We start from the raw sequence: 27,971 nt of genomic DNA on the forward strand, positions 1-27,971 counted from the left end.
GCTCCCCGCGGCACCTGCGGGGCCGCACGGCTTCGGTCCCCGCGGAGCGGCGGGGTAAGCGCGAACGCGGTGACGGGAGCAGCCCCGCTCGCCGCGGGCCGGGGTCGGGCCTGGAGCGCGGCCTTGCCGGAGGGCGCCCGCCCGGGGCTCCGGCAGCCCGGCCCCTCCTGGCTGTGCCTCACGGACGGGTGAGCCCCGCAGACCCCCGGCACCTCTGTCCCGGACCCAAAGCACCCCACTGACTTCCCCGCGGGATCAGGTAGCTGCGTCCTCCTTTTCCTGCTCCTTGGCCAGCGTTTAACGTGTGACGGGACCCCCCCGCGCATGGCAAACTCGGAGTTCCCTCAGCCACCTTCATCGGACTGAATAGCTGAAACCACGAGAAACTTGGCATTTCGTAAGGCCAGGCTCAGAAACACCTGGGTCGAACCTACCCAGGGGCTCCAACCTGCCTGTTGGCACCTGTGACGTGGAAATCTTTATGTTAACTAAATGTTAACTTTAGCGGAAAGGGAAAACAAATACCTGCCTTGCAGCACTCACCCCCACGGATCTGTTCAGTGGCACAGAAGACCGATGGTAATTTTGTCTTTTCAGGTATTTTGAAGAACTTTTTATAGCAGAACTGACTTTAAAGGATCAGCTTTATGATGTAAGCGTTAAGACCTTCACTTCAGGTACAGACCCCCAAAAATCAGGCTTTTCATCAAATGCATCAAAATAGAATGTACGTTTTTAAACTGATACCCGATGCAATTTGCTTGTTGAATTAATCACACACAATTCATTTATTTTAAAAGAAGACTGCAAATGCAGCGAGAGTGACAACTTCTGCTACGCCAATACTACACTATGTGCAGACACATTTCAAACTTTAGCATCCACCGCTATGAAATCACCGGGGCTGGCCACTGCTCCTGCAACATTCATACGTGTTTTCTCAAACCCCTGTGTTCTTTTCTGTTTCACAGATTTAACGGGAACAGATGCACAAATCTGAAAGAAGCAGGGAAAAAAAACCAGTGCATGTAAGTTACATTCGTAAAGTCATCCTTCACATTATGTAGGAACCACTAACACGTTCCTCTCGCCACATGCACGTTTCCAGGTGTGGGACTTTCTTGCTACAATTACTATCAATGACTTCCATTGTGTCACTTCATCACAAGTCTGACTGCATCTCAGACCTATATAATACTTGGGAACGAATGTGGCATGAATGAAAATTAAAACCTCAGCTGTAATTTTTGTTGACTGAGACTTGTAATTATTTCAGTATCAAACAAATACGGAATCATATTAACTAGCATTTGAGTACAGCTTAATCAGTCATACAGTCAGAATATGATATAACCAAATAAATTATTTGCCTGACATTAGAATTTCATGAATTAACAAAGCTCTATTTGCACTGATAATGAGAGTTCTTCCTAGGATAAACTCATTTTACTTTCTTTTGCATTTTGTATAACTCTATGGCCCCATCTACTGGATGACTTTAACATAAAGGCTTCAGAACATACTTTTTTTGTGTACCTGCAAGTATCTGTACAAAAAGCAAGTTATTACAAGAAGTTTTGGGCAGGTTGATCACGTACAATGAATGTGGGAGCTGAGTCTTTCTCTTACTCTTTCTATAGTATATGGATTGAGTTCATCATACAGCTTGCTGAGGTTCCATTTGAGACTGTTTCTAATGAACGCATCTCAATTTTCCACACTTCTGTTAGTCTTGTCATTTGGTTATAAGCCAGACATCATCTGTCAAAACAGGAGTTTGTTTATTTATTCTTGGTTGCAGAATTTTGAAAGACATCCTCTAAACTTAGGTGTTTATTTCATTTGCTCTTTAACACCAAAACTGAAATAAGGGCCTATTTAAGTTAGCCGTTGTTAGGTAATGTGAGTCACATCTTGTTTCAGAGAGCATATTTTATTGAGCTACTTGGGGGAAAAAAATCTGATGAAGCCTTTTTTCATTGGAATTTACTGATTAAAGTTACTCACTGAAATCAGCTACTGGTCTAGATCTATGAACTCCTAGTGGGCTTCGGGTTCAGCCTTCTCTGGGCTGGCGTTCTTGGTATTTATGAGACGGTGATCAAAGAGTCCCAGGAGAGTCCTACTGTACTCCATGCCATTTTACTATTATTGCAGATATAGTATTATACTTAATTATTACTATTAAGGGACATTTTCCATCTTTTGCAAGGACACATAGTATGTTATAAAAAGAGGAAGAGGCTAAATAATACCTCTTCGCAAAACGTTTTGAAACAAGAGTGTTTAGTGGCATATTTTATGTCTGCCTCTTGAGCTAACATATATTATACGAACATAAGCAGGCTTGTCAATGTAGTTTTATTTGTACTAGAGATTTTGTTGATGCTGCTATGTCAATTACAAATATAAAATCACATCCCTAATTGCTATAGCTATGCGGATTTTTTCAATCTAGTTTTGCTGGTTTTAACGTTCAGTGTTATATATCATTAATTTAGTTTTTTAAAAATCACATCCTTACCTTATTTAGTCTTCGGTCCTATTTCCAAGGAATCACATACACACATACCACATTGAGTGAAATACTTAAACAGCTGTCATATTCTTAAACTGATTTATGATATTGACTTGTACCTGCTGTTATTTGTTATATAAAAATTATAAACCATGGTGATGATTTTTGGTTTAGTTTAAAAATGAGGGAGATTCTTAAAAGACCATTATTCAGCAGAGATTAGGTGAGGAGTTGCAAATTATTCCCTCCTCCATCTTCCAAGAACTGTATTTACTCTCACAGTCTTCACCAGAAGCCTATTTTAGTGTGATTCTTCCTTGTTATCCAGTACAACAAAGATACAATCAGCAGGATTCTCACTGTAGCTCATTAGACCAGATGCTGGTTATGGCCTGTGCTGGTAGCTCAACTTGAACAAGCAGCCAGAGGGCTAAATCAAATCCCTTCTGCATCATCTCCATTAGCTCATTGCCTTCAGATAACAGCAAACCTAATCAGGAGCTATTTGGGCAAATTAAATTAATGTTTGGGACCCAGTCTCACTAAGAATAAAGAGCTGTCCCCAAATATCTATTTAAGTAATTACTATTTTATTTAAAAAAAAAAAAAAATCCAAACCCCGTCATGTTAGCAGCATATTTAATTCGCCTGCGTAGAAAAGGGGAACAAATATCGCAGTGAAGGAGGGAGGTGTCTGTGGCCTGCAGAGGGCAATCTTGTTCAACGAATCTCCTCATTTTTCATGCAGCGGCTACTCGAAGTGAAGGATGGTTTATCGAAAAGGCAATACCCTATCAGCCATATTGGGTTTTCTCATACACACAGCGCGGTTCAGATGCGGCTCTTTAGCGTTATAATGCTTTCTTGTCATTTGAAATTTAAGAAAAAAATCTCTGTATATGCAACGCAAAGCTCTCGGAAGGGGGGTGGTATTTTTCAGGACTGACAAGTGGATGACAGTCAGGTTTTGTCACTCTCAGTTCCTGGACCACACAGCCTCAGTGCACTGTCGCTGCTCTGGGACTTTGAAGTTGGGCAAATCTGTATTTTTCCCCCTTCTAAAACACTGAGAATTCCAAGTGAAAAACTTTTTTCTTTTTCAATAACACTGTGGGAGTCACAGCTAATTTGAAACTAAAACCATGTGTACCTTGTTTTACCCAAGGATAAGTGAGTGTAAATTATTTCAGAAATAATTTTTTTACACTTATTCATACTTCTTTTTTTAAAAGATATTACATATTACCTCCCTCTGGGATTCTACCCTCACGATGTCGTGTTAATCCAAAAGCTTTCCTGCCTCTCCTCCCTTTCATTTCAGGAAACAATCCTTTTCCTTTCAGGAAACAATCCTGGATTGTTTTTTCCCCGGATCAAGGCTGGAGATAAATATTCTGTTGTATATTTAGGAAACTTACCAAAGCCTTTTCTGAAGTTCACCTTCTCAGAGACAAAGATGCATCATCCAGTTCCCCACCTTCTCTCCAGAGGCATATTTTCCGGCAATGGATTCTAGATTTATAAAGAAACGATGAAATCATTATTATACTGCAGTATATAGTGTGTCTTGACTCAGCTTTCCTGTATGAGATTAATTATTAAATATACCTTATCCACTGGAAGGTAGCATCCTCTGCTTGAATCTCACAGGAAAACTTACAAAGAAATAAAAAGCTCCCTGAATCTTAAATTACAAGAATTGTAGATAGTTTTCCCATGAATGGGATGCAACTGCTAGATATATGCACTGCTGCGTAAAGAGCAAGCTCAAAATGGAAAATAAGGTATGAACTCAGTAATTCAGGTTTACAGCAAAAATAAGGTATGAACTCAGTAATTCAGGTTTACAGCAAAAATAAGGTATGAACTCAGTAATTCAGGTTTACAGCAAACTAGCATATGAGAAGTTGGGAACTTTTCTATCATCTTGTCTGCAAAGGAAAATGGCAAATAACTGGTTCACATTTAAGCTGACGATGAAGAATATATGAATTGGCCAAACATCTCTTTACATTAGAGGCTATTTAAAGGTTATTTCATAGGGGATCCTTTGTGAATTTGGACAGTTGTAAAACACAATTGTCCAATTAAAACAGGAATGCCTTCTGAGTTATCATGACACTTTTTTTCTTTGTAGTACAGAGCAGGACATTCAGATTACATATGGTATACATTACTATGTGCTAAAAGTTTAGATTAATTTTGTTTTCAAATTATTGAAGTTCATGAAAAAATCTTTCATATCTCACTCTTAGCTGCAATACAAATTTCTTTGCCTTCAATGAACAAGCTTGAAAAATTCTGTGATATTAATTGGTGCACTTTTTAAAATTAAAAAAATACTTGACAAGCGATGAGGTCTTCAGGTAGGTGTTTTCATCTGTAGGTGTGCTGAAATGTGATATAACAACAAATATTTTTGTCTGCCATTTTAAAACAAAACAAAAAGCAAAAAACCAATCCCCAAATCTTTACGTATCAAGTATGTGGTATAAGAATCCTTTCAAAAGCTGCAGGAATCAACTTGCATCAACCTGAATTAAGCTGGTATTTTCAGTACCAGGAACAATCTTGATTATTTGGACACCATTGCAATTTTCAGTAGAGAAAGCAATCCTGGAAGAAACTAAAATCCTCAACCTTTGCACATTAGCAGCAGGTATGGCCTTTACCAAGAAGGTCATTTTCTCTTCGTGACGCTCCCACTGCCATTTGCAGTGCAAAACAGCTCTAGGCAAGAGCTTAGTTCAGCACTGTTTCTCCTCATTTTCTTAGTATTTGGACAATAGCAGTAACTAAAACCAGATCCTTTAAAAATACACATTTAAAGAAAATAGTTTTCAGGCACTGCGTCCTGATGAAACAATTTCAGCAATATTTGATTGCCCACAAACAGACTTACTGGCTACTGGAACAAATATCCAAAAGCTTCATAGTTAAATCATGGACTGGTATCTCCGTGTCACCCACAGAGCCCTGGTTCAAATCCAGGCCTTCTCCAACTAATGTAATGCCATGCTGCTCACATGGCTATCTCCTGTCCTAATTAACCAGGCGTCTCAGCTGAGCTCTCTGCTGGATTTTAATTACAGAGTTATTAATTCATGGGGAAAAAATTGACAGATGTTTCAGGTTGGTCGTAGCAAATTAAAAGGCAGGTGCTTGGCATAAAAACTCAGAAATGATTAAACAAATGACTCATGGATGTTTAGCTGTTTTACAGTGAGCAGTGTACATAGTACTATTTAGTATATTGTAGCACAGGGTGACTTCTCGGGATAAAAACAATAGCGACAACTTTCGCTCTGTCTAGTTTTTAAAGGTGAAGAAGCTTACACATCTGTGTTCTTAATTTGGTTTATAACTTTTGCTGGATCCATTTTACTTCTCTTTCCTCTAAAAAGAAAATCCACTATTTTCTTAGGTTGTTTAGCTTAAAAAAAAAAAAATGTGTGATGCCAAGGTAAATGAAGAAACTAGTTGGTTACTCTACAATTATTGATACTCAAACTAAGCATATATATATAACATGAAGTAAAAGACTAATTTTCATCTCTTATAAGGGATAACAAATGTCATAATTTTACTAATAACTTCAATCACTTGAGAAAGCAGCTTAGAAAAATGTGTCGCGAATGAGTGGTTTAGAGGCCACTCAAAGAATCACTGTCGAAGGTATTAGCAGAAAGTGATTTTAATAGAAATTTATAAAAGCACGACTTGAGAGAGTTGAATGGCAAGGTTCACTCTGTCACTACACAGATGAAGCGTGCAAAGGAGAAGAGCATGGGAAGCTGAAAAGTCCTTGACTAGCGTAAACACTACTTAGCAACGACTAAAACATCAGTGTGTTACCAACATTATTCTCATACTAAATCCAAAACACAGCACTATACCAGCTACTAGGAAGAAAATTAACTCTATCCCAGCCGAAACCAGGATATCGTGTTAGAATTGAGTTGGAATGATTTATACGGAGGCTGAGGACGAAAAGGATAAGGAGACTCCCATTGAGTCACGAGATTCAGAGTAGACTCGGCTGGATCCAATCTTAGTCTCAGACTTGGACAATGGTTTATATCTAATGGGAAAACATAAGGAATAAGGAAACCCTCCTTTGAGTCACGAGGTTCAGAGTAGACGCCCTTCTTTCTAAACTCCTTCTCAGAGAGGAGTCTAGGTGCAGCTGGATCTACCCCTAGTCCTAGATCTGCTCAATGGTTTATGTCTAATACAAAAAAGGGTAAAGAGACCCTCCTGTTGAGTCACGAGATTCAGAGTAGACCTGGCTGGATCCACCCCTAGTCCCAGACTTGGTCAGTGGTTTGTGTCTGAAGGATTATACGTGTTTAGCAGCAGTCTAAGGTTCATTCCCAATCTTAAATAGGTCATAAGATTTTAGCAGACTATATTTGCTAGCAGGTACCTCCATCAATTCACACACACAGAGACACAAAAAAATAGATAAATATACAAAGGTATACCTGTTAAAAATTCCCCTCAAGTTCAGTGAAATACTCATGTCAAATGTGTTGGCATTTCTCAGTGGGCAAAGGGTTGAGCCTCGAGGAGTGTTTCGGCCAAGCAGTGTTGCAGCCCAGGTCCCGTGCCAGTCGGCGACGGTCCTCCGAATATCGCAAACTCGAGAGTTCGCAAACTCTGAGAAGCGTTCCACTTGGAGGGAGATTCTGGGCACAGCCTGCCTCACTTGGGACTTACTTGGGACTGCTGTTTAGGGTCACAAGATGATTGGCTTTAGTCATCCGTCAAAACTCTCAAGGCTTCAGAACAATGGTGGTGTTCCACTTGAGCTGCGACTCAGATAAGGGTATCAGGGGATGACAATTATCCCTGCTCTCGTCCTCCACTTGGGCCAGGCAGTGGAAGTTTCTGGTACGATCAGTACATTCCCCAACCTCAGCTATGCAAGAGTTCCTGATACGGTGAAGGGACGCTTCACCGCCTGACTCATTACACCAAGGCCAAGGTTTAATGGGAGTTTCTGAGATCGTGGAGCAGCCCAGGGAGGGGGTGGGGAATGCACCACCACAAAATGTTAGCTCACATCATCTAAATGCGTTACAGGAAGCACAGGCATGGCCTGAAAAGCTACAAAGGTCAATATTTTAAGGAAAATAAGAAGCCAGTGCCACGATTTTGAGCTCTCCATCAATTATGCTGTTCCACAGGAGTCTTTATCTAAGGTCTCAGCAAGTCTCATCTATCACGATGGTATACACAGTCTCTTAGCTGAACTGAGTAAACAGTCTTTCAGTGGACAGTTGGTTATTAAAGAGGGTCATTTAGACACAGGTTCTTTGTCTCTGTTTTGGCATTTTTCTGCTAGGGAAGGAAATGTTAGAGGGCTTGTGTGTTTGGTTTGTTTTTTTTTAAACTGAACACACATATGCAATTTATGGTACAATCCTCTTCAGAATGAGCCATATTGTATTTTTTTCATGTGTTAGTATCTCATAAAAAATGACAAAATGTTTTGCCCGTATTAGGATTTCCCTAGTGTTTTGGGGTTTTCTTTAACAAAAGGACAGTTCAAACTACGCTTCTCGTCCAAGTCAATCAAAAAATTATTCAAAGCCAAAAAATAATTAGGTTTCATTTCGAGAATGCAGAACCAGATACATTGACAATTTCAGAACTAGAATTGAATGAAAACAGATTCCCAGGAAGAGTTTTGATTTTGACAAATCAGTATTCGCTTACCAGAGTTGCTTTGTTGGAAAAATTTCCCACCAGCTGTAGATTTTACCACACAGTAATTGCCTCAGAGCTAAGAAGTTAAAAAAACCCAAACCAAAACCTCTTTCCAATAGTGGAGACAGAGCTATGGGGACCTACCAAAAGACCTACTTCAAAGGCAGTGATTTTCCTACTGTCAGTGGAGGATGTAGAGAGTATTTTGCCAACTTGTTAAATGGAAAGAATCAGCTATATATCTACCAGTTAATAGAAGAAACAAATAAATGCAGATTTTAATGCTGTAACTCAATGAAAGATGAAGAATATCTTTCCCTGTTGCTAAGGGAGGCAAACGTTCATCTGGTTTCTTAATCTGAACACAGAAACAAAGTCTGCCCATGTTTGGATTGAGCCCTCTTCTAAGGAAGAAAGTATTCGGATTTCTTTTACTTCCACCACACTTCTGCATGGTTAGTGACTGCTGTCCAGTGCGCGTGGCTCTGACCTACGGGGCCTCTGCACAGTTGGTGCTAATAGGTGAATGCATGGAGATCTATGGCGTTGTCACCTCTGTGTCATGCTAAGCCTCGAGTACTCGAGTACTCCATTTCTCATAGAGTTCAGACTCTTACTTTGCATTGCAGTTCACTGGGTTTTGCAGCATGTATATAAACCAAGCAGGTTTTACAGCAACTTGTCAGGGAGCCTGAGCTCACTGTAATTAAGTTCAGTAAGGAGAGAAATTGCAGAAGGTACGTCCCCTGTATCAGGATGGAGCAGGGTGAAATTATTGCTGATTGCTCCTCTGAAACTTAAGGTGAAAATCTCTGAATGTCTGTTCAGAACAACTGTAAACCTCAACATACACTCAGTGCTTTGGCTGCATCTCCACACTGATGTTTTTGGCAAACATTTCTGTTTTACCCAGGGAGCTGGAGCACTGGCATTTGCAAGACCATACAGCTACCAGTAATTTAATGCTGCGTGAAACAATTCTCATTATGTCTAAAAGGTACAGTTCACACACTGCAGGAATCCCGCTGGCATTTCCAAAAGCAGAGAACAGTTTTGGATGCACTGTGCATGCTCACTCTAACAGACAGCACATGTCCTGTAGGCAAACTGGAAATTTCAGTACTTGAGTTTTCACCACAGCTATCACTGGGTAACGATGCACCAATGTCAGCAATATAGGAATTTTTTACTGAAATATTTAATGCAGTAGAAGAGTATAAAAATTATTTGAACTGTTTGTTGTGAAGACAGCTGTGAGGAAGAGCCTCCAAGAATTGCTTTTTCCACCATGATCAATATGTCAGAGGTCTTCCCATACTAGACCGTTACACCAAGTCTGTTGCTGCTTAGTAATGTGGTTAGTGCTGAATATGAGCAAGAGTTCTTCCATTTTTTCTACTAATTGAGGACACTCATTTTTCCTTGCAATGACATTCATTTATGTGCACTCCCTACCTCTGATCTCGTGAGCAGAAAGGCTGCTAAATTGTACACATAGCTCTGCTCGAAAAAACACATGAAATTCAGAGCCGAACTATACTTTTGACCTCTCAGCTTAGAAGAACCATAATCCTTGGCTTTGCACTGATGCTTTCTGGAAACCGTTGCTGAATTCCAGCATGAAAGCAATCTTTGTGAAACCAGGGTAGGATCCAGCAAACCTGAACTCGATTCCTGCTCTGTCACGGTCCGTGTTTGTTCTGGCTAACCACTGAACAACAGTCCTGGCGGGGAGAAGAACGGACATGGGTATTTGCATTGCCTATAGAAGTAGGTATCGGAGGTATAGGGAGAGGCAAAAGGCGCGACTCGATATATCCACACATGCTGGATGGTGCAAATGCCTGCTCAGGACCACCAGTTTGGACAGGAATTTCCTGCCTGAACAATTCCCGTTGTAGAGACAGGGAATGCCTAGCAGAGTTCACGCTGATTTTGGTAGGAACTTTGTGCAGTTTAATAGCACATACAATGAATAAGGAGAATATGCCAGCTGCAGAGCAGTAACCGTTTCTGCCTTTTCTTGTCTGGTACAGAAGGACCAGTTTAAGATGGCTGGAGCTCTCCCGTACATGCTTTGTTCTATGCAAAGCCTAATGCCACGAGTTATCAATAGTTCGGTGCAGGTTGTTCTCATCACTAAGGACAGCGCTGGGCTCCCGCTGACACACTCGACAAATCACTGTCTTTTGGCAGTCCTACTTAAAGGACCTTTTGAGATCCAGCAATAAGTAACTCAACTGTAAATTGCCACACTTCTCTCAAAGTGTGATTTAGTGTCAGAAAATGTTCCTGAATAGTCAAAGTGGATATCAATACCTGTCCTTGGTCAAATGTGCAGAGGGGGAGAAGATGAGGCTGGAGAAAATGCTATCAACAGCAAGAGCAACAGAGAGCAAATAACGTTTCAGTTCATGGTGAGATGTCATTTGACAAAGCAGTATCCTGCAGGTAGGAAGCATGAAATTTGTTTCCTGATGTACTGTATGCATGCTCATACACTCACCCTCCTTAGATACTTGTCCTGTGGTGAGTCTGCAGAATTTGCCCAAAAACATTTCTCTAATTTCACAGAAGGCCAGCCATACATTTCTCATTTGCTTGAATATTTTCTCCTGCTTGTTTCTCATTTTCATTTGGCCTCCAAAATTGTTACCAGGCCCACTTCTCCACCCTTTCTTATGACAGAATTGTTCCCTAAAATGTTTTCCATCCACTTATTGCTGGAACTGTGTCCACAATAAAGATTTCTTCCATTGTGAACTGAAACACAAAGCTACAAACAGGGCGCTGACATCACTGCTCACTTGACCATTCGCTTACAGAGCGTCTACATCCCGCATTTGCTTCGCTGCTATATGCAGGTGCCTATTCTGCAGTCTTGTCTGCAGGGTAGACCTTTATAGTCTGGCACATCGCCATACAATGGCCCCCCAGACAGCTCTACCTGTATGGATCAGAGATCAGACAGAACTCTGAAGAGCTCAAACCTTCCCACCATACTCACTTGTAATGCACTCTGGTGCTCAAACTCTCAGCAATTATAAATGACAGCATCTATTAATTTTAGCTACTTATATGGTCCCCATTGCTACAATAACTGAATGCTTTATACTCCTTAATGCATTTACCTTCCAATTCCATATTGAGGTCGTGAAGCAACAATAGAAAGATTAAATGTTAGAGTCATTAATTTCTCTGAAGTCCCTCTTTTGATGCCTAGTTCCAGAGATCTGATGCTTGAAACATGCTCTCAGCTGTGGCTTGACGAGAGAGAGAGAGAGAGACACGGGAGAGAGAGACTGGAAAACTCTGGACTCCAGAGAGACTGGAAAATTTTGCTTGCATGCCTGCCCACAAAGGCTTTTGTCATGACTGAACTAAATAGCTTGGCCCTTAATTCACCCCTGTCTTCAGGAGCAGTAAGAAACTAGGTGCTCCTAGTTGATGTAAGCAGTACCTGAAGATTCCCATTGGAAATATGTAGGATTATGCCTTCTTTCATAGAATTGGCTTCCTAAAGCCATACAGAAATTATGTGAGGATGTTGAGGGTGCCTCCTTAGTGTCCAGACACTGTGGTTTTTATTTTGCATTCCATTTAATGAGCCTTGCTCTCCTTATACATCATGTAGGAAGTCTGAGCATTGTCAAGATTTGAAATTTGTTTGATGCTTGTAAACCCTTTTTTTCATCTAGATATAAGGAATTTGCCCAAGGTTACACAAGAGATCTGTGGTAAATTAGGGAATTGAGCCTAAGCCTCTTATATCTTAGAGTAGCAGCCTGACTGTTGCTTTCAGAAGAGCTTCACTACATTACACCAGCTAAGTGTCTGGCTCAATCACTATTCTGTGGATTACCAGAGGGCAGATTAACTGGAGTCCATTGAATTTTTAAAACATAAAATAAATACCTGCTATAAGCTCTTAACAGGTTTCTCCCAGCAAGGTTCTGAGGAATTTCCAACACTGTCTTAATTCTGTATCTATATATATGCACAGAAATTGACAGTACATGTACCTACATAGTAGTAGAGCAAAGCCTCATAACATTATTTAAGGTTAATGAAAAGCAATGTCATTCCTGACATCCCAGATAAATTATGTTTTCCATCGCTATACACAAATGCACTGAAATATAGTTAGTGTTTCATCTGCTAGGCAAGAATAACCTCAGCCCCTTTCAATTTGGAATTCTCTAACCACCCATGGATGACAAGATGTTGTGCATTTACCATCAATTTTCTGATTTTGTGGGGAATGAGGGCTGAAACAAGGCAGACAGAGCCTCTCATGCAGTGGCTTGTTACTTATAATTTCTTTACTGTGAGTTCGTGCCTACCCCTCAACTGAGTGGAATCTGTATTCAGCTGCATCTGATAATACAACATAGCTCAAGGTCACTTGCTCTAAATTGGTGCTCGCTTTTTAACTGGTCTCACTTGAATGGTAATAAGCTTCAAGTAGTGCTTAGTCTTAGCTTTGATTCACTTAACAGTGCACCATCATCTTGTGAACAGGGTACTTGAGCTGCAGTTAGACTCTTGCTGATCCTGTTTCTCAAATCAATTGCAGAAAATATGCAATATTGTGCAATATTGTCAGCAGACTTCTGAATATAGATGTACGTTTACCTACACACCAGGGAAGCGATCACTAGTTTCTCAGTGTTTCACATCAGTTCTAATTTTTCAGTAAATCCTGAGCCAATGGAATACAGATATAATAAAGGAAATGAATTCTACCGCCACAACCTGAAACAGCAACGCAATGGTAATAGGTGCAACGGCTGCGACCCTGAGACTGCTCCCATGGAAGACAAAAAAATCTTTCCTTTGCTCTTCTTTCAATCCTTTTATTTCTGAGGCCTAAAGGCAAGCCCAGTAAAATACAGCTAATTAAACCTCTGATCTTTAACCATTGTGTGGCTGGCGTAGCCATCACACACAATATCACACAGTGAAGCTATTACAAGTAACATCCTAGTAACCTGCTAGTATTCACTAACAACTGTTAGAGGGAATTGGTTTCAAAGCCTCTCTGTTTAACACAGACCAAGACCTTTAAGTCTGCATACTAAAACTATTTTAAAAAACCCAGCTCAATTGCAAAGTGAAAGAGCTAAACCCTATGAGGAAACAGTCATGACCTTTGCTGGTATATAGTTTGCTTTGCCCAAGGATGTTTAACTTCTCCATTCAGTCAGTCATTTTGGACAATTCAGTTTGGCAAGCCTTTTGTAATTTCCCTCGCTCTTATGAACACTGTTAATATTTAATATTTAGCTATCAGTTGAGTCAATCTTTATTCCCCTGTAATTTTTTTCAGTTCTTTCTATATTTCTAATGACTGATTGTAAATATACGTTCCACAGAATGACCGATTTTATATTTTTAGCCAGAAAATCTTAGTGCTTAGCCCTTTGCTTTTTAAAAGGAAGCTTATTAGGGGGGTTCTTTTTGATTAAGACCATGACATTGTCAATCAAACCTCTACAAATAAACTGTCATTCAGTACTCTCCCTACCTTCCCAAATAAAAATGTTTTACTTAATGTGTACTTTATCTAATGCAAAATGTATTATTTCTAGTCAATACAGATTTCTGTAGCTGTGGGAAGCACTGCTGTACCTCATAGGAGCTACAGTTCAGATGCTCAGAAGTTCCTACTCTGTGCGTAGAAGTGTCTGGACTATCCTTATCATGAGAAATCACAGCTTTCCCTCAGGATGAGGCATCACATGAAATCATGGGATATCCATGAGCTTGGTAATATGGAAAGCTCTTCAACCTTTCGGTATTACCAATGATTTTCCAAATATTTCTCTGCTGGCATCAAGGTAAGAACAACAGACACTGACTACTGAAGAACATTTTAGGCTGATTGGCAAAACATTAGCAACTATAATCCTATTGAGCAGCACCTCCTCCTCCTCTTTTAATGCATAGGGACTAGCACCAAGTATAGACACATCTGACTCATAATCAGAAATGATATTTAATGCACAAAAATTACTTACCAGGAGGACTCTGTTAAATCAGAGATTGTGCAGTGCAGGTTATAAAACCAGGATGAAGGAGCCAAGACTCTTGGGATCTCGCTTCTGGTTTTAAAGCTGGCTTGCTGTGGTCTCAGGAAAAAAAAGGAAAAAGAAAAAAAAAAAATCCCTCACCTCTCTATGCTGTAATTTACTTCTCTGAAAAAATGAGATAACTTCACTGATCTACCTCACAGGCACTGTGTGAGACCAATAATATTTATGAAACTATACAGCGATCTCTTGGCAAGAAGTGTTCTAACGGAGCACAAATGTTGAAGATTGCTTTCAAATCAGGCAGGTTTGGGAGCGAGCAAAAAGTATGTACCAGACTGACACGGATGGTGCTATAGTTATTTCCACTATGATGCCTCTCTTATTGTTTCATCTCCTTTATGGCCTATTTCACGGCCTATTTTGATGAGTTAGCATCACCTAATACTTTTTTTTCCCCTCCAAAATTTCATGTGTCCTCCTCAGCCCTGCTCACATTTTCTCCTCACAATCTGCTCATGAATTGCCTTGGCAGTAAGACAGTAAAGTGATAACTACTCTTAGAATATGGCTTATGGTTCACTGGACATCAGCAAATGCTGTCAGAGCTGATAACCTTCGGCTGGGAAGGCAACAGTAGTTTCACTCACGCAATCGTTAACCTACTGTACTGGACCTGTTACCGTTTCATAGAGTGGAGCCAGGCTAACAGCATTGGCCAAGACAGCCTACGCCACTCTCATGAAATTTTATTCGTGAAGGTGACCACTGGCCATGAAATTCGAGTACCCAAATAACTGTGGTGTCATACGTTGAGGAAAACAACCACCTTTTGAAGCGGCTCAGTGCGGAACTGGAAGAGCTAGGGTTATCCAGATACTCCCATTAGGCCTGCAGGAGCGGATGGGTCAGACATTAGGCTAGGACAGGAGACTGAAGGATCACTACTATTATAAAATATAAAAACATGGACAACCATGACGGCCATCTCTCTCTCTTTCTGCAGCATGCAAGAGAGCTAACTAGACTGATCTCAGAAGTTTAATATCACGCTTGTGCATTGAACTGTAGCCTCTTAAATACAGAAGAAAGGCACTATCATTAGGTGCTTTCCTTAAATACCCATTTTTTTCAAAAAGCATTAAGTACCTACTTACCTTCAGCATGTGGCTAAATCTTATTAAAGCCCACTGAGTTTAGGCACACGCTTAAATGATTTAGTAACTTAGATTCTTAACTGAAAAAAAACCCTAACTTATTTGTTCTGCTTCTTTATCTGTATCTCTATGCAAGCTGTACATTGTAAAAGCTGTACATTGTAAAAGAACAAGCGCCCGATAAATAGAAACAGCAAAAGGAACTAAAATTCTTCTAGGAGGAACAGATTGCTCTAATACTACATTTGTTTAGAACTTTCTGATGATACCAGATGCTGCTGCTGACGAGCAGGTCTATTCCAGGAAGGCACAAATCTGCTATGCAAAAATAAGTGCACAGTTACAGTGACATGTCCTTTCACAGACTCCTGCTGGAAATCAAATCTAGCGGAAGATTTACTTACTGTGCACAGCAGGCCAGTACACAGCGATAGAAATTCCTGATATTTCTTGCATGTTTAGAATATATTGCAGATTGAACCATTTTGATTAATATATATTCAGGAAATAAATCATTTCCACATGATTTAGCTGTGTGAACAATGACAGTACATGTGAAGACACCCTCACTCTTTCTCAGAATCACGGCAAGACCTTTTGGCTGCCCTTTCCCTTTGCTCTCTGTCCCACAGGGTCGTACCCACTCCGGAGCCCCCGTGTAGCCCCTTTTCCAGCAAGGCACAGCAGCAACGTAGCGCTCCAAAGGGCTTGGGTACACATCTACTGCCACTCGCTACAGCTGTGAATTTTGTCCCTTTTATTCTCATTTTTGGTTATACCTATTTGTCTTTTTTTAACAGAAAGTGGACTGCGATGCAGTATTTTCCACCTGCTTTCAGCCCTTGTTAATGTCTTTAGGTGCTATGAAATAATGATGATTTTAGCCCCTAGATTTTAGGGAAAAAGAACCAATCAAAAGTTATCAAATGCTCAACACTTCTCTGCCCTCTAAATTTTGTTTGAAAACAGAGAACTTCTTTTTATTCCAAAATAAATTTCCATTTAGAAAACTTTGTACTTATTATCAGAAAAATGCTAGAATTAAAAGTAACATTTCAAAACGACCCTATTCCATGAGAGACATGAAAATGCTCCAATTCAGAATAAAAAACAACTGTTAGAAAACAAGCAGTCTAAAAATCAGTCAACGTGGAGATCTGTACACGTCCAGGGCCAGCTTGGCTTTGGAATTGGAGAGAGCCTTGCTGCATTTACAGCCCGCGCTGAGAAGTAAGCCTGAAGTGTATGCCAAACGATGCACAGATGCAGCATATGAGTTGCTTTTGGGACCTCAGCTGGCATCTTCAGGCAGAGCTGTGCAGGTCTGTGTACGTGGAACAGAGCGGGTCAGAGATCTCTGCTGCACCATGTAAACACACCCAAGACATCTGCATCTTTATCTTGACTCTGGAGAGCTAATTTAATGAAGAAACAACTGAAATAGCCAAAAAGCAGAAAACATCTGTGGGACTGGACATGGTTTTCAGTCTTGTTATAGTGGATAGATTTGCAGTATATTAACCCTTACTTGCTAAGGGCAACTGGAGTTGCTCACCTGGTGGGGATTTTATGTCAAGACCAAGTTACTTCAGACTTCAATAACTGTGTGTTTCCTTTAGAATATTTGCACTATATTGGTTACCTATTTTTCTTAATATTCCTGACACGGTTACAGAGCTGTGGGACTGGGAGGATGGAGGAGAGGAAAATCCCACCAACTTGAAAGGAGCTAGAGATTGTATTCATGTTACCACATTTTCCCTGTGGCACAGCGAGTGATCTTCGATTTCTGACTCCCATCTCCTGGTATTTACTGAAGAAACAAACCATGCCTGTGAGATGTTAGTCTTGTAATTTAGTGCAGTACTGAAAATTTCTAAGGTGAGGAGAATGGTGTGAGGATCTCTAAAAAAGAGAACAGAACAGGAGCTAAAGTTGCAAGAGGCCGCAAGGGCAGCAGGGATGGACTTTGAGACCAGATTGGTAAAAATCTACTTACAGTGACAAGTTTGAACTGCACTAAACAAAATGGGAGCTCTTCCAGTTCTAGCCTAGAGATGGACCACAGGGGCAGACACTTGTTTTCCCCTTGGCATAAGAAGATTAATATTGCTTCTGCTTTACCCCTGGCTTTAGTTCTGCAGAAGTACTGAAAGGGCAAATTCACCTTCACTAGAGAAATAAGAAAAATTTAGCAACAGCGTTAATACAGAAAAGTAATGAAAGATCAAACTGTTTCAAGTTTTAAATTTATTTGAAGCATATTTGAAACACATATGGAATTTTTATCTAACCTACAATATCCCGCAAACACAACCAAAACCTTCCTGAAAAATTTCTAGATGATTGCACAGAAAAAAAAATATCCAAGCAGCTGAGAAGAATAAGGTCATACACATTTGGAGAATTCAAGATGGAAAGGAACCGTCTTCTGATTTTCTAACAAAGACAAGAAACATCGCATTTAATTTCAGACCTCCTTGTTTCAATCAACTCTATTTTTCATCTACGCACATCCCTTCCTCTGAGGGCTTTCCTGCTAAGAGTCTGCATCAGCAGCTTGGGTTTAAGTTTGTGTCAAGCTGTTTTTTATAGTAGTAAGCACACTTGGAAGCTACAAAGACACGGTGTGTTTCTTGCTGCCCTGCTTATCAGTCACAACAAACGATTTATAGCTGCACTTTAAAAAAAAAAATTAAATCAGTACAGGCTCTAAATAGTGCAGGACTTAAAAAGGAGTGAAGTGATCCTATTCCAAAGTTTTGGCACAAAACCTAGTTGTGAGTCAGGTAAGCTGAAAAATTACTACATCTCAATTTTTTGAAAATGTTTTAAATGACTTACTGAGACTTTAGCCTTCAGTCTCAGCAAATTCGAAAGCTGCTGTGTTAAATTATCCACGTAAAACAGGATGTGCTGAATTAATTCCATATTAGAACACAAGCTCCATTATTGATGGGGCTACAAACCCTCAGGCTGACCCTTTTACTTCCTCCAAAATCTAATTCAGATTGCCCTGAAATTTAATTTGTCACATAGAGGCAATGGATAAAGTAAGTATTCCAAATTTGGGCTAATGTATTTTAAAGATCCTGGTACTTCCTCTCCATGATCCCAAGAAAAATACACAGCAAAACGTAACAGTGAACAAAACCCACTACTAACACTGACACCAAAGTTACTGAAGTTTTTTGCATATATTTAGGTAATCATTTAGGTTTTCATTAGACCTTAAAACCATTTCACATGGATCCCCAGACCTTGAAAAGGTCTTCTGCAAAGTCTCACTACAAAGTTCAATTACAACTAGCCAAAAGTAATAAAATATGGAATATCAGATTCTTATACTAATTTCTTTCTACAAGCAGTGCAGTTTGTATTGCTGCAGAGGAGATCTAGTCAGCCAGATCTTTGACAGTGCTTGCCCATTACTTTAGAGCTTGCCGCTGTAGCAGAATGGCTGTTAAAAATGTTTTTTCCTGGAAACTGGCACACATTAGACTCCCTTCGTATGTTTTGTTGCCTTCTCTATTAGGATTAACCTTCTCAGATATCCACGTCTCTCACATCCGTCAGACGGCTTGCTTTCCATGGCCCAATTTTCTTTTTTTTCCTACCATTGATCTGGATTTCAGCTCAGCTCTTGCCAAGCATAGCTGCCATTCTCACATAATACTAATGCCACTTCTGGAGAGAGCTCAAAACCCCTACTATTTTGCCTGTGTGCCTTGCTTGCTTGCTTAACTTTCTTCCTTCCATTCACCCATTGATCTATCCACATACACACATGCTTTTAGCTTTACAGGGAAAACCCAGTCCTAGCGTGGACAGGAATGATGCCTATATAATCCCTAAAAGGGGACTAGGAACCGGGAGTTTTAGAAGGCAGGCCTGAGATTGGAGCCTGCGGAGTGTTAACGGCATTGAACTTGGTACCTGCACTCCAATCTGTTCAATACAGACAGATGGGCAGCTCTAGCAGGAGATGCAGAACGCCTGTGAGATGGTACTTAAACAGCTTCTTAATCATGAAGACTTAAGCCAGCATTCACTTTTTCACAAACCTTTCTTTGCAGAAATCATGAGGGCGGTCGATAAAATTTGTCCTAGGTATTTCTTCTGTAGATAAACCAGAGTGGAAGGCAGGGTTAATTATATTGCCTTAAGCCACAGAAATTTTCTTATTCTTTTCAATAACGTTTCAGTTCTCTTGGGCAATTAAACACTAGTCACAGCTGCTCTCACACTGATTCTTTGGAAAGTGATGTTGGAGATGCTTAGCTTGTGCCATGGCAGTCACATCGGTGTTTGCAGACAGGGCAGGAGTTTGCCCTTCTAACCTATGCTTCAGCTTGATGACGGTGATAGAACGTGGATCGCTATTAGCCAGACAATGTGCATATATCCCTCATTAACTCTTTTTCTAATTGTGATAAATCCTCCTTAAATTAGCTTTAAAATGCCAGTGCCTTAAAATTCCCTGTTCCTGTTTTGTCTCATGGGATGATGATGTTTTTCCAGCACCAGGGATTACTATTTAATAACTTGCCTATTTAACCAAGATTAAAGTGAAGGCTTGTAGGGATCATGTGTACATTAATATTATTATAAACAGATCCCTTTCCAGAAATATCATGAAATTTGCAGAGGACCACTGTGTCAACAGCAGCAGCAGAATCATAGAGGGTAATCTTTTATGGTGCTGCATGTAGGGAAGATGTCTTGGCTTGAATACTTTTTGTAATTTAAGAAAGGGATTATAAGTCCAAGCAGCAGCAGTACCAAGTAATTAATGAAATTACTCTTTTGGGAGGGCTCAGTGTACACTCTTAAATATGTTGAAATTAGCCACAACTCCTTAAGGATTCTACTTGGAACAAAAGCCAAATTTAAATCCTGACGTTAATATAATAATGTGGAATAAATCTTGAGACTGCTGGTCCACAAGTTCCCTCAACTCATTTGGTTTGGTTTGGTGTTTTTAACATTTAAAGTTAGCATTTTACCTTGTGCACGTTTCTTTCTCTCTTTATTACATTTAGGTTAATATTTCATTCCTCCTAATTTTGTTTCAAATGTAATACATTTAAATATCATAATCTCCCTGGGTGATGGCAGATAAAACAAGTGAGCTGCATGCAACGCAAAAACTAGTTCAAAGCAGCCAGGCACAGTCTGGCATTGCTGCAAGCAACAGCAGCCCATGTCACCAGCTGATACCTTTGCAGAGAAAGGCGGGAGGTTTTGGGGGTATCCCTGGGAAGAGCTGTTCTGCAGCATCACTCTAAACTGCCCGAGTAGCATTTACAGTGGGAGAACAGAGAAAAATCCAGCCACTTTTTTTAAACCAAATTCATGAACTGTCATTTGGAATTTGTGGTGCTTACTGGCCTTTTGAAACTGTTCCCCAAGTAGCTACAGGAGGATTTAACAGGCAGATCTGGATGGAGCTGTGCTGGTGCCCAAGAAACTGTACTGTCATCAGAGCACTTCTTCTGCCTCTCAGGAGGTAAGGGTTTCTGCTTGTCTATACATGAAGATGCCCTCTGACAATCATACAAAACTCTCCCAAACATCCTTAAAGAAGGATACTTTCTAGAAAAGAGATAAAATTCTTTGTGTCTTTTCCTTTTTCTGTATGGCTTATAATGTCCTAACTACAACAGACTGGCCACTTTCCAGTGCTTCATTAAAATGAGTCTCTGTGTTTCATTAACATCTGTCAGACATGGTTTATTCCTTTTCCTTTCATCCTGCCTCTGGAGAGCACCGTGTGAGACATGGAGTGCTCTGTTTTATTTTCATGGCATGCGTGTGGTTTTGGGTTTTGCTTTTTTTACCCGCTGCTCTGTATTCAGCGAAAAAAAGAGTAATTCAGAGATGCCTGGTGGGTTTTGATAGGGAAGATGGAAAGGTCTGTGGTAATCATTTACTCTTAGTACTTTGCTTTGCAGCCTCAGACCAGTAGCCAAAAAAGCTCTGCCTCCTGCACCAAAGAGGTGAAATTGCCTTGTATCAGAGCAGGATTCGTGTCAGGAGGACAAATTCACTTAGGTGAAATCCTCAGGTCCAGGAGCTCAGGATATTTTGCAAGTCATAGCGTTGTCTTGCAGCAGTAAACCGAAATATTTTTATGGCTACTGGAAAAAGCTGGGTGTATCGACACAACATCATGAAGGTAAATAACACAGCAATGCAAAGCCAGTATCGGGTAGAGAACTGGACCCTGTCTAGACTGATGTTTTTCACTTTAACAGCAGAATTTTGTTTGTTTCAAATGCTACTGACAATGAACTTTGTTTGGCTTAAGTGTAAAAGAAACAGGAGTTAGAGGAAAGACAGAGAAATTTTTGCCTAATATCCGATGCTCATCCATATGCCAAGGGCCAAACACCCTTCCAAAACAGATCAAGCAGCAGTTGTATTTATTAAGAGCTTAATTTACCAGTTACTGACCTTTTTTTTTAACTTGTATAATGTTGAGTATTGCTTTTACGTAGCATCTCCATTTGACCGAGCTGATGAATGTTTGACTGGTTGAAACCCAAAGATTGCTGTCACAGGCCACGAGAATATGTGAATTGGATCTTTCTTTGGCTACACTGGAAGTTGCAGCCCTGTGTTTAAGAAATACCCTGTCTTGACTGAGGAGTGTAAAGAGAAGGGCCTTAGAACTGGGAAGTAAGGTTGGAAGGAAATTATAATAATAAATAATTAACTGAGTATTGAGCAAGACAAAATAAACTACTTGTGAAAGCAAGGCCTGGAAAGATGTACTGCCCACGCGTGGGCTGTGGCAAGCTCCACTGTTGGCCAAGGAAGGCAGCTCTACTTGGACTTTAAGGAAGCATGTGCTTTCTCTAAGGAAAGTCATTGCATATCATTATGCAAGCTATGGTGGCTTTTGCCACAAAGCAAAAAATAAAAAAAAGAAAAAGCCAAACCATTATTATTTTCTACCTCTCTTTGACTAATTTAGGTCTGTGACAGACGGAGAAGTCTTTCTTTTTTCCCATTACCATCTGAAACCCCAGGAAGGCTAGAGAACTGAACAGCTGGTGTAGGTGGTGGGTTTTGTACCAGATACTGCTTCACTATATAAACCAGGGTGAAATTATCTTGCAGTATTTCAGACTATGACCTTTCAAGTAGACAGACCCAATGATTTTCAGTCAATGCTCCCTCTGCTTGATTTAGAAGCCCATTCAGAAGGTAAAAAGGCCAGTTCATTGTGGCAACTCATTATTCCACTGTGCTGCAACATCCTGATAGATAACAAATCTGACCTTTGCTACAGAAATAGGTTGTTGTGGGCAGTAAAAGTTCACTTTGAGTGACACCACGAATGCTAACTCTCCTGTAGACAAAGACAGCATGAGGGCAGAATGTGCAATCAATGCTCCATCTTGAGGTGCTCACTGAAACCCTGTACGAGAAAACTTGTGTTGTCTTCCCATTTCAACAGACAGGACTGAGCCTGTGAGTCTCAGGCCTTAGTTTAGTGTCCTGGAAATACCAACAAACACAGAAAAAACCCCACAAGTTACTTCATTTTTGTTTAAAGAAGTGGGAATCAGTTGAAATTTAAAAAATACAGTGAGCTCCTTCTTAGATCTAGAAATCCATTGGCCACATTCTTGGTGCCAATTATTAAAATTGTGCTCTTGAAATTCTGGCTGCAGCTGATGATGGTGCGCACTTAAAAGTGGAGCTGTAACTGTATGGTAAATTGAGCCTTAAAAAAGATGTGCTAATAGGTTTATGAGGAATGCACTAATTATGGCAATATTCACTGGATCACTATTCAGAAAATTAATTCCAAGCATAAAAATTGATTCTTGATATTATTCATCACATCAATTTTATTCTTATGTCATCTGACTTGGTATAATGAGATATTATTTGTTCTCAGGATTTTTCTTTTTCAAAAGTCAGGCAATTGAACAAAAAGCTTGGATAATCCATTTTGCAAAGTTTCAATAATATTTTCCAATACCTATCAGAGTCCAGAACGTAAAAGCTCACAAAAAATGTTTCTCTGTTCCTCATGCAGTGTTCTCTACTAAATCAAGGTACTTCTACTCCCTGCCTTCCAAGCGAAAACAAACAAAAACCCTGACGAAGCCATCTGCTGAAGCATGACCATATATCCACTCGCAACCTGCAAGAACTGATGTGCCAGAGATATGGCTCTCCAGCTGAAGCGTGCACTGGCCACTGTTGTCCGAAGATGGCAGTAATGATGCTGATGAGCTCTGCAGACCTCCTACTACTTCACTGAAAGCTTCTTTGTTAGTGAGTGTTGACATCACCGCAGCAATTATCTAAAGAACCTATATACAGAAAGTCATCAGCAAATTAAAGATTCTCCTAAGAGAAAGGTCTTTGGCATTTTGGAAATAATTATTGCTTTTCACTCTTTAAGGCTTGTGTGATTACTTGAAAGTGTTTTGGCTGCAATTCCGTTCAGCTTCAGATGATATTTTCAATGACACACGTCAACGGTCTCTATCTTTTTATACCAGCTGAAGATCTGGTCAAATCATGTTCTTCTTGCTCCACGATTTAGGCTATTTTTTTTATTTTTAACTGAAAAATCTGTAGTTTTGTGAACAGCTGAAAGACTGAAGTTTCATTTCTAGGAATCTGTGCCTTGAAGTTTGGCTCTTGTTTGGAACCTGCAATGGCTAATGAGGGTGGTGCTTGTACGGCAGGGTTGGCTTGGTGGGAAGCAAGTGGCATCAAAAAGCCAAAAGACTGAAACCCAAAAATTATTTTAAAAACTACATCCTTAATGGCCACAAGGCTCAGAACAGTTATCCTCCCTGATAAAGTGTTGGGTTGCTCATTAAGCACTGGTAATTAGAGTACCCCTGCTGCCTTGTTATAGTACTGGTAAAAAACTATTAATTTGGCTTCCTCCCAGAACAGCTTATTTCAGGCAAGTTCCTCCTACTAGATTTTCTGTTGTGAACAATCCCTTTTAATCTGCTGACTTGGATACTACTTTATGGCCAGCGTCTTTGAAAAAGAAGGGGGAAAAAAAAAAAAAGATGAGAAGGCAGCTATTTTATGGAATTTTTAGCATTTAAAGTTCACTTGCTCACAGCTGTAAGTTGCTATGTGACTAGACCCACAGACTGCAAGGCAGAATTTTTGTAAGTGTAAGAGCAATTTAGGAACTCAAATCCCATCAATGCTCAATGGGCCTCTGCTCCTAACAGACACCTGAAAACCCAGCCTCACCGACTGCCCTGGTAAACTTGCCAAAACTCCTCTATGAAGCAAAATGTACATTAATTTTGTAGGTTAATGCCTTAGTGTCCCTGAGGATCCACTAGAAACGACTTTTAAAAACTAATGCCATCAGCAAGAGAATCCAGTAAGAAACGGGCATATTTGCAACATTTCTTTCCACATAATAAATCCCCTGCAATGAGACATTTTACTGCCTGGACTGACCTTACTTTTTTTCTGAAGCTGCACAACAGCTACAACACGAGGCTGATCTGAGTACTCGCCTATGTCACCCACGTGAGTTGCAATGCTGCAGAACGACAGCAACCGCGAGCTTACAACCTGACTACAAGAGGAATGGGTTTTCCAAAAAGCCCTTTCATAAGTCAACACCAAGTTAACTAAGTTAACTAAAAGGGTGCATAATCCTTTGCTGCTTCCACTTAGTTGACGCCAGAGGAATGGATACATTAAAACGAATGATCTGAGGGGTAAAATATCAGATTTGAAATATCTCATCTCTCTAGCCAGAACTGGGCACCAAATCTTGCTTGGGTTGTATCTTTCAAAGTTATGCATGTTTCAAACCTCCTTTATTTACTTCGTAGAGATCGTCAGATCTTAGAACTTCTATTTTGCAAAATATTTCTAAACACATATTAATCTATGTTGAAACAAAAACACATGCAAAACCCCAAAATGTCCTGGAAATAAAAGAAATTGGCTATGGAAAACTGCTATTTGGTATATCATTTTATACTTTTGTCCTCTTCCATATTTTTACATTGTTTTATGCCAAGCCCGTAGCAGTGATTCATTTTATGAAATTGGAACATTATAGATTCAATACGGAAGCATTTGTCTTAGTGACAGGAAAGGATCCTTTAGGTCGCTGAGCCACTTCCCTGCAACTGCAGGAAATCACATAAAAGACACATAAGCCAGAAATATCCCCAGCAACTTAACTCCATTCAGCTGTGTACCCTGGATTTACAAACCCCCGACTATCCCACAATAAAATGAAAGCCGTCAGAGCTAAAGCAAAGCCTCAAAAGCTAATCTATGCTGTAAATCTACGCTATAAAACAGAGCCCAGAAGCAGACAGTGCACTAGGTCCTGGCACTAGCACAGACTTTGTGAGGTTCCATAAAACAAATATTCGGATCACAAATGTCTGGTGAGCAGAAAAGCCCGAACTTACGGACATTAATGTCCCTGTGTGTTGTCTTTCCTGCAGGGTCATTTAAAAAATGAAAATCCCTTGCAGCTTTTTTCATCCAAGCTCCAGTGACCTCAGTGCCCTCCCTGCTGTTGTATAATCCACTATGAACTTGAAAATGTTGCTTCATCTCTCCATGAGTGACACTTGGGGCTGCGTGCATATCATTTGAAGCACACGGGAGTGAAAGGAGCTCCCTAAAAGAAACAGATGGCGACATCAGTTCCTATTTTCACAGCAGGCCAAGCCATAAGAACAACTTACTGAGTTGCAAAGGATTGTAATATAAATAGCACCACTGTACCATTATTTTTATTCCTTTGATATTCTATAAATGAATTTGCCATAGACATTTTACTGTGTTTGCTTAGAGTCTTATTAATCCACATGAAAGAACAATAAAGTCTTTCAGAGAGGATATCGAAGAGTAGGTATGGAATATCTAAAGGCAAGAGCTAGACAGTACAAAATCTAACTGCTTTGAGGCTATGCAAATAGCCGAAGAAGAGTGGGTTTGTATTCACTACAGATATTCTTGCAGTGGCATAAATGAATTGGAAAATGCCCTGAGGTATCCTAAGAAATCAGATGCTATATAGCTATTTGGGATCGTGAAAGAATCTAGAACATAAAATCTGTTAGAAAGTACCAAAAATTCAGTGACTTTGAGAGTTCACCCCTTTATCCAGAATAACTAACATGAAGATGGAGATAAGAAAAAAAGATGGAAAGCAAATTGCAAAACACTGGCTATGCAGGGGCAGTGATATAAAACCTTCATGTTCTTTGGTTGGGAATTCTGTTCAAGTTTCCATGTAATCTCCAATGAAGGAAAAAACACACCTTTCGAGTGTCCAGAATTAAGTTACGTGATTGATTTCCAGATGGTGGCGATCAAGAAGAGTCATACTATTTTCAACGAAATATCATCTCAACATCAAGAATTGCTTAGCGCCCTTCAAGGAACAGCAGATCGGCTGGCAGAGATACGTTGCTTACCTGAAAATGCCCTCCAAGCTCCCAGAGCATCAGCTGCCCTTCACCAGTACGGAAGATGTCCTTGTACAAAAGCTCATATCCAACTCTGTTTGTACTAGTCTTTTTCCTTAGCGGTGTTCTTCTAATGCTTTGACAAGTGAAAAAAAACACAGAATTTGTGAAATGAACAGAGGAAAGCATTGACCTCGGTCTATCGTCCTACCAACAACTTAACTGAATTATGTATCCAGCTCCAAAGACTTTCTACGCAGATGTCTAAATTTAAAGGGAAAAATTATATCATATAGCCAGCTTCCAGAGCAATCGATGTAAGGGCTAGTACAATTAAATAAAGTATTTTTCATGTGAACCATCTGGAGTGCTCTGAAGCTTTATACAGCTTTTTGCAGAGGCAAAAAGAAAACTTCTGGTTTGGATGAAATCAGCCGACACAGGTGAGTGTTTGTAACGCTGCCTCTTGAAACAGGATAGGGCAAAAGTCCCACTCTAAACTCAGTGAACTCTTGCCCAGACCTTACTCATAATAGCACTCAGTAATATGTCAGTGATGCGCCATTTGTTTGTTCATTGGAGTCTTTAAATATTTTCTAATACTGAAAAGAATTTTAACGAGTACGCTGTGATTTTAGAAACTGCTATTTAACTACTCAGACTCTGGTCAGTAAAAAGAGCCAAGGCGTTACCTGGTTTGTCTGTGGACCCACTCACTGAGAGGAAAGATGAGAAGAAAATTATGAAATCTTGCTTTCCAGGCAGGTGCTCCAAACCACCAGATACTGTTTTTTCACTTCTGAGGCTGCCAGCCAAATGCATGCTTAGAAGTACTTACAAATATATCTGTATTGCAGTCTTTTGGGTCTCAGGTTGTCTCTCTCTCTCTCTAAAACTCTTAAGAGGAAAAATGCATTTGGAAATGTTATATGATTACGAAACATGCATGTCTGATTAGAGGTGTAATTACATTGCATTTTGGTATCTGTCAGCAGCAAATGGTGTTCTGATAGTCCAGATCATAACATACGCACTCTCAACCCTAAACCTCATGCATTTCTTAACTGCCATTTGAAGGTAATAACGGAAATCCATGTTTTAATTT

General features: G+C 40.0%; 1 long non-coding RNA gene across 1 annotated transcript; it reads right to left on the bottom strand.

Annotated features, from left to right (window-relative positions):
- Positions 1–758: 758 nt before the first annotated feature.
- LOC142090975 (uncharacterized) lies at positions 759–27,971 on the bottom strand. The gene is made up of 5 exons (XR_012676681.1): positions 27,559–27,971; positions 26,876–27,002; positions 3,937–4,030; positions 1,599–1,761; positions 759–996 (listed from the first exon to the last, which is right to left on the bottom strand). It is a non-coding gene; the product is annotated as an uncharacterized LOC142090975 (long non-coding RNA).

This window comes from Calonectris borealis, chromosome 20, assembly GCF_964195595.1.
Source record: "Calonectris borealis chromosome 20, bCalBor7.hap1.2, whole genome shotgun sequence".
Classification (NCBI taxonomy): domain Eukaryota; kingdom Metazoa; phylum Chordata; class Aves; order Procellariiformes; family Procellariidae; genus Calonectris; species Calonectris borealis.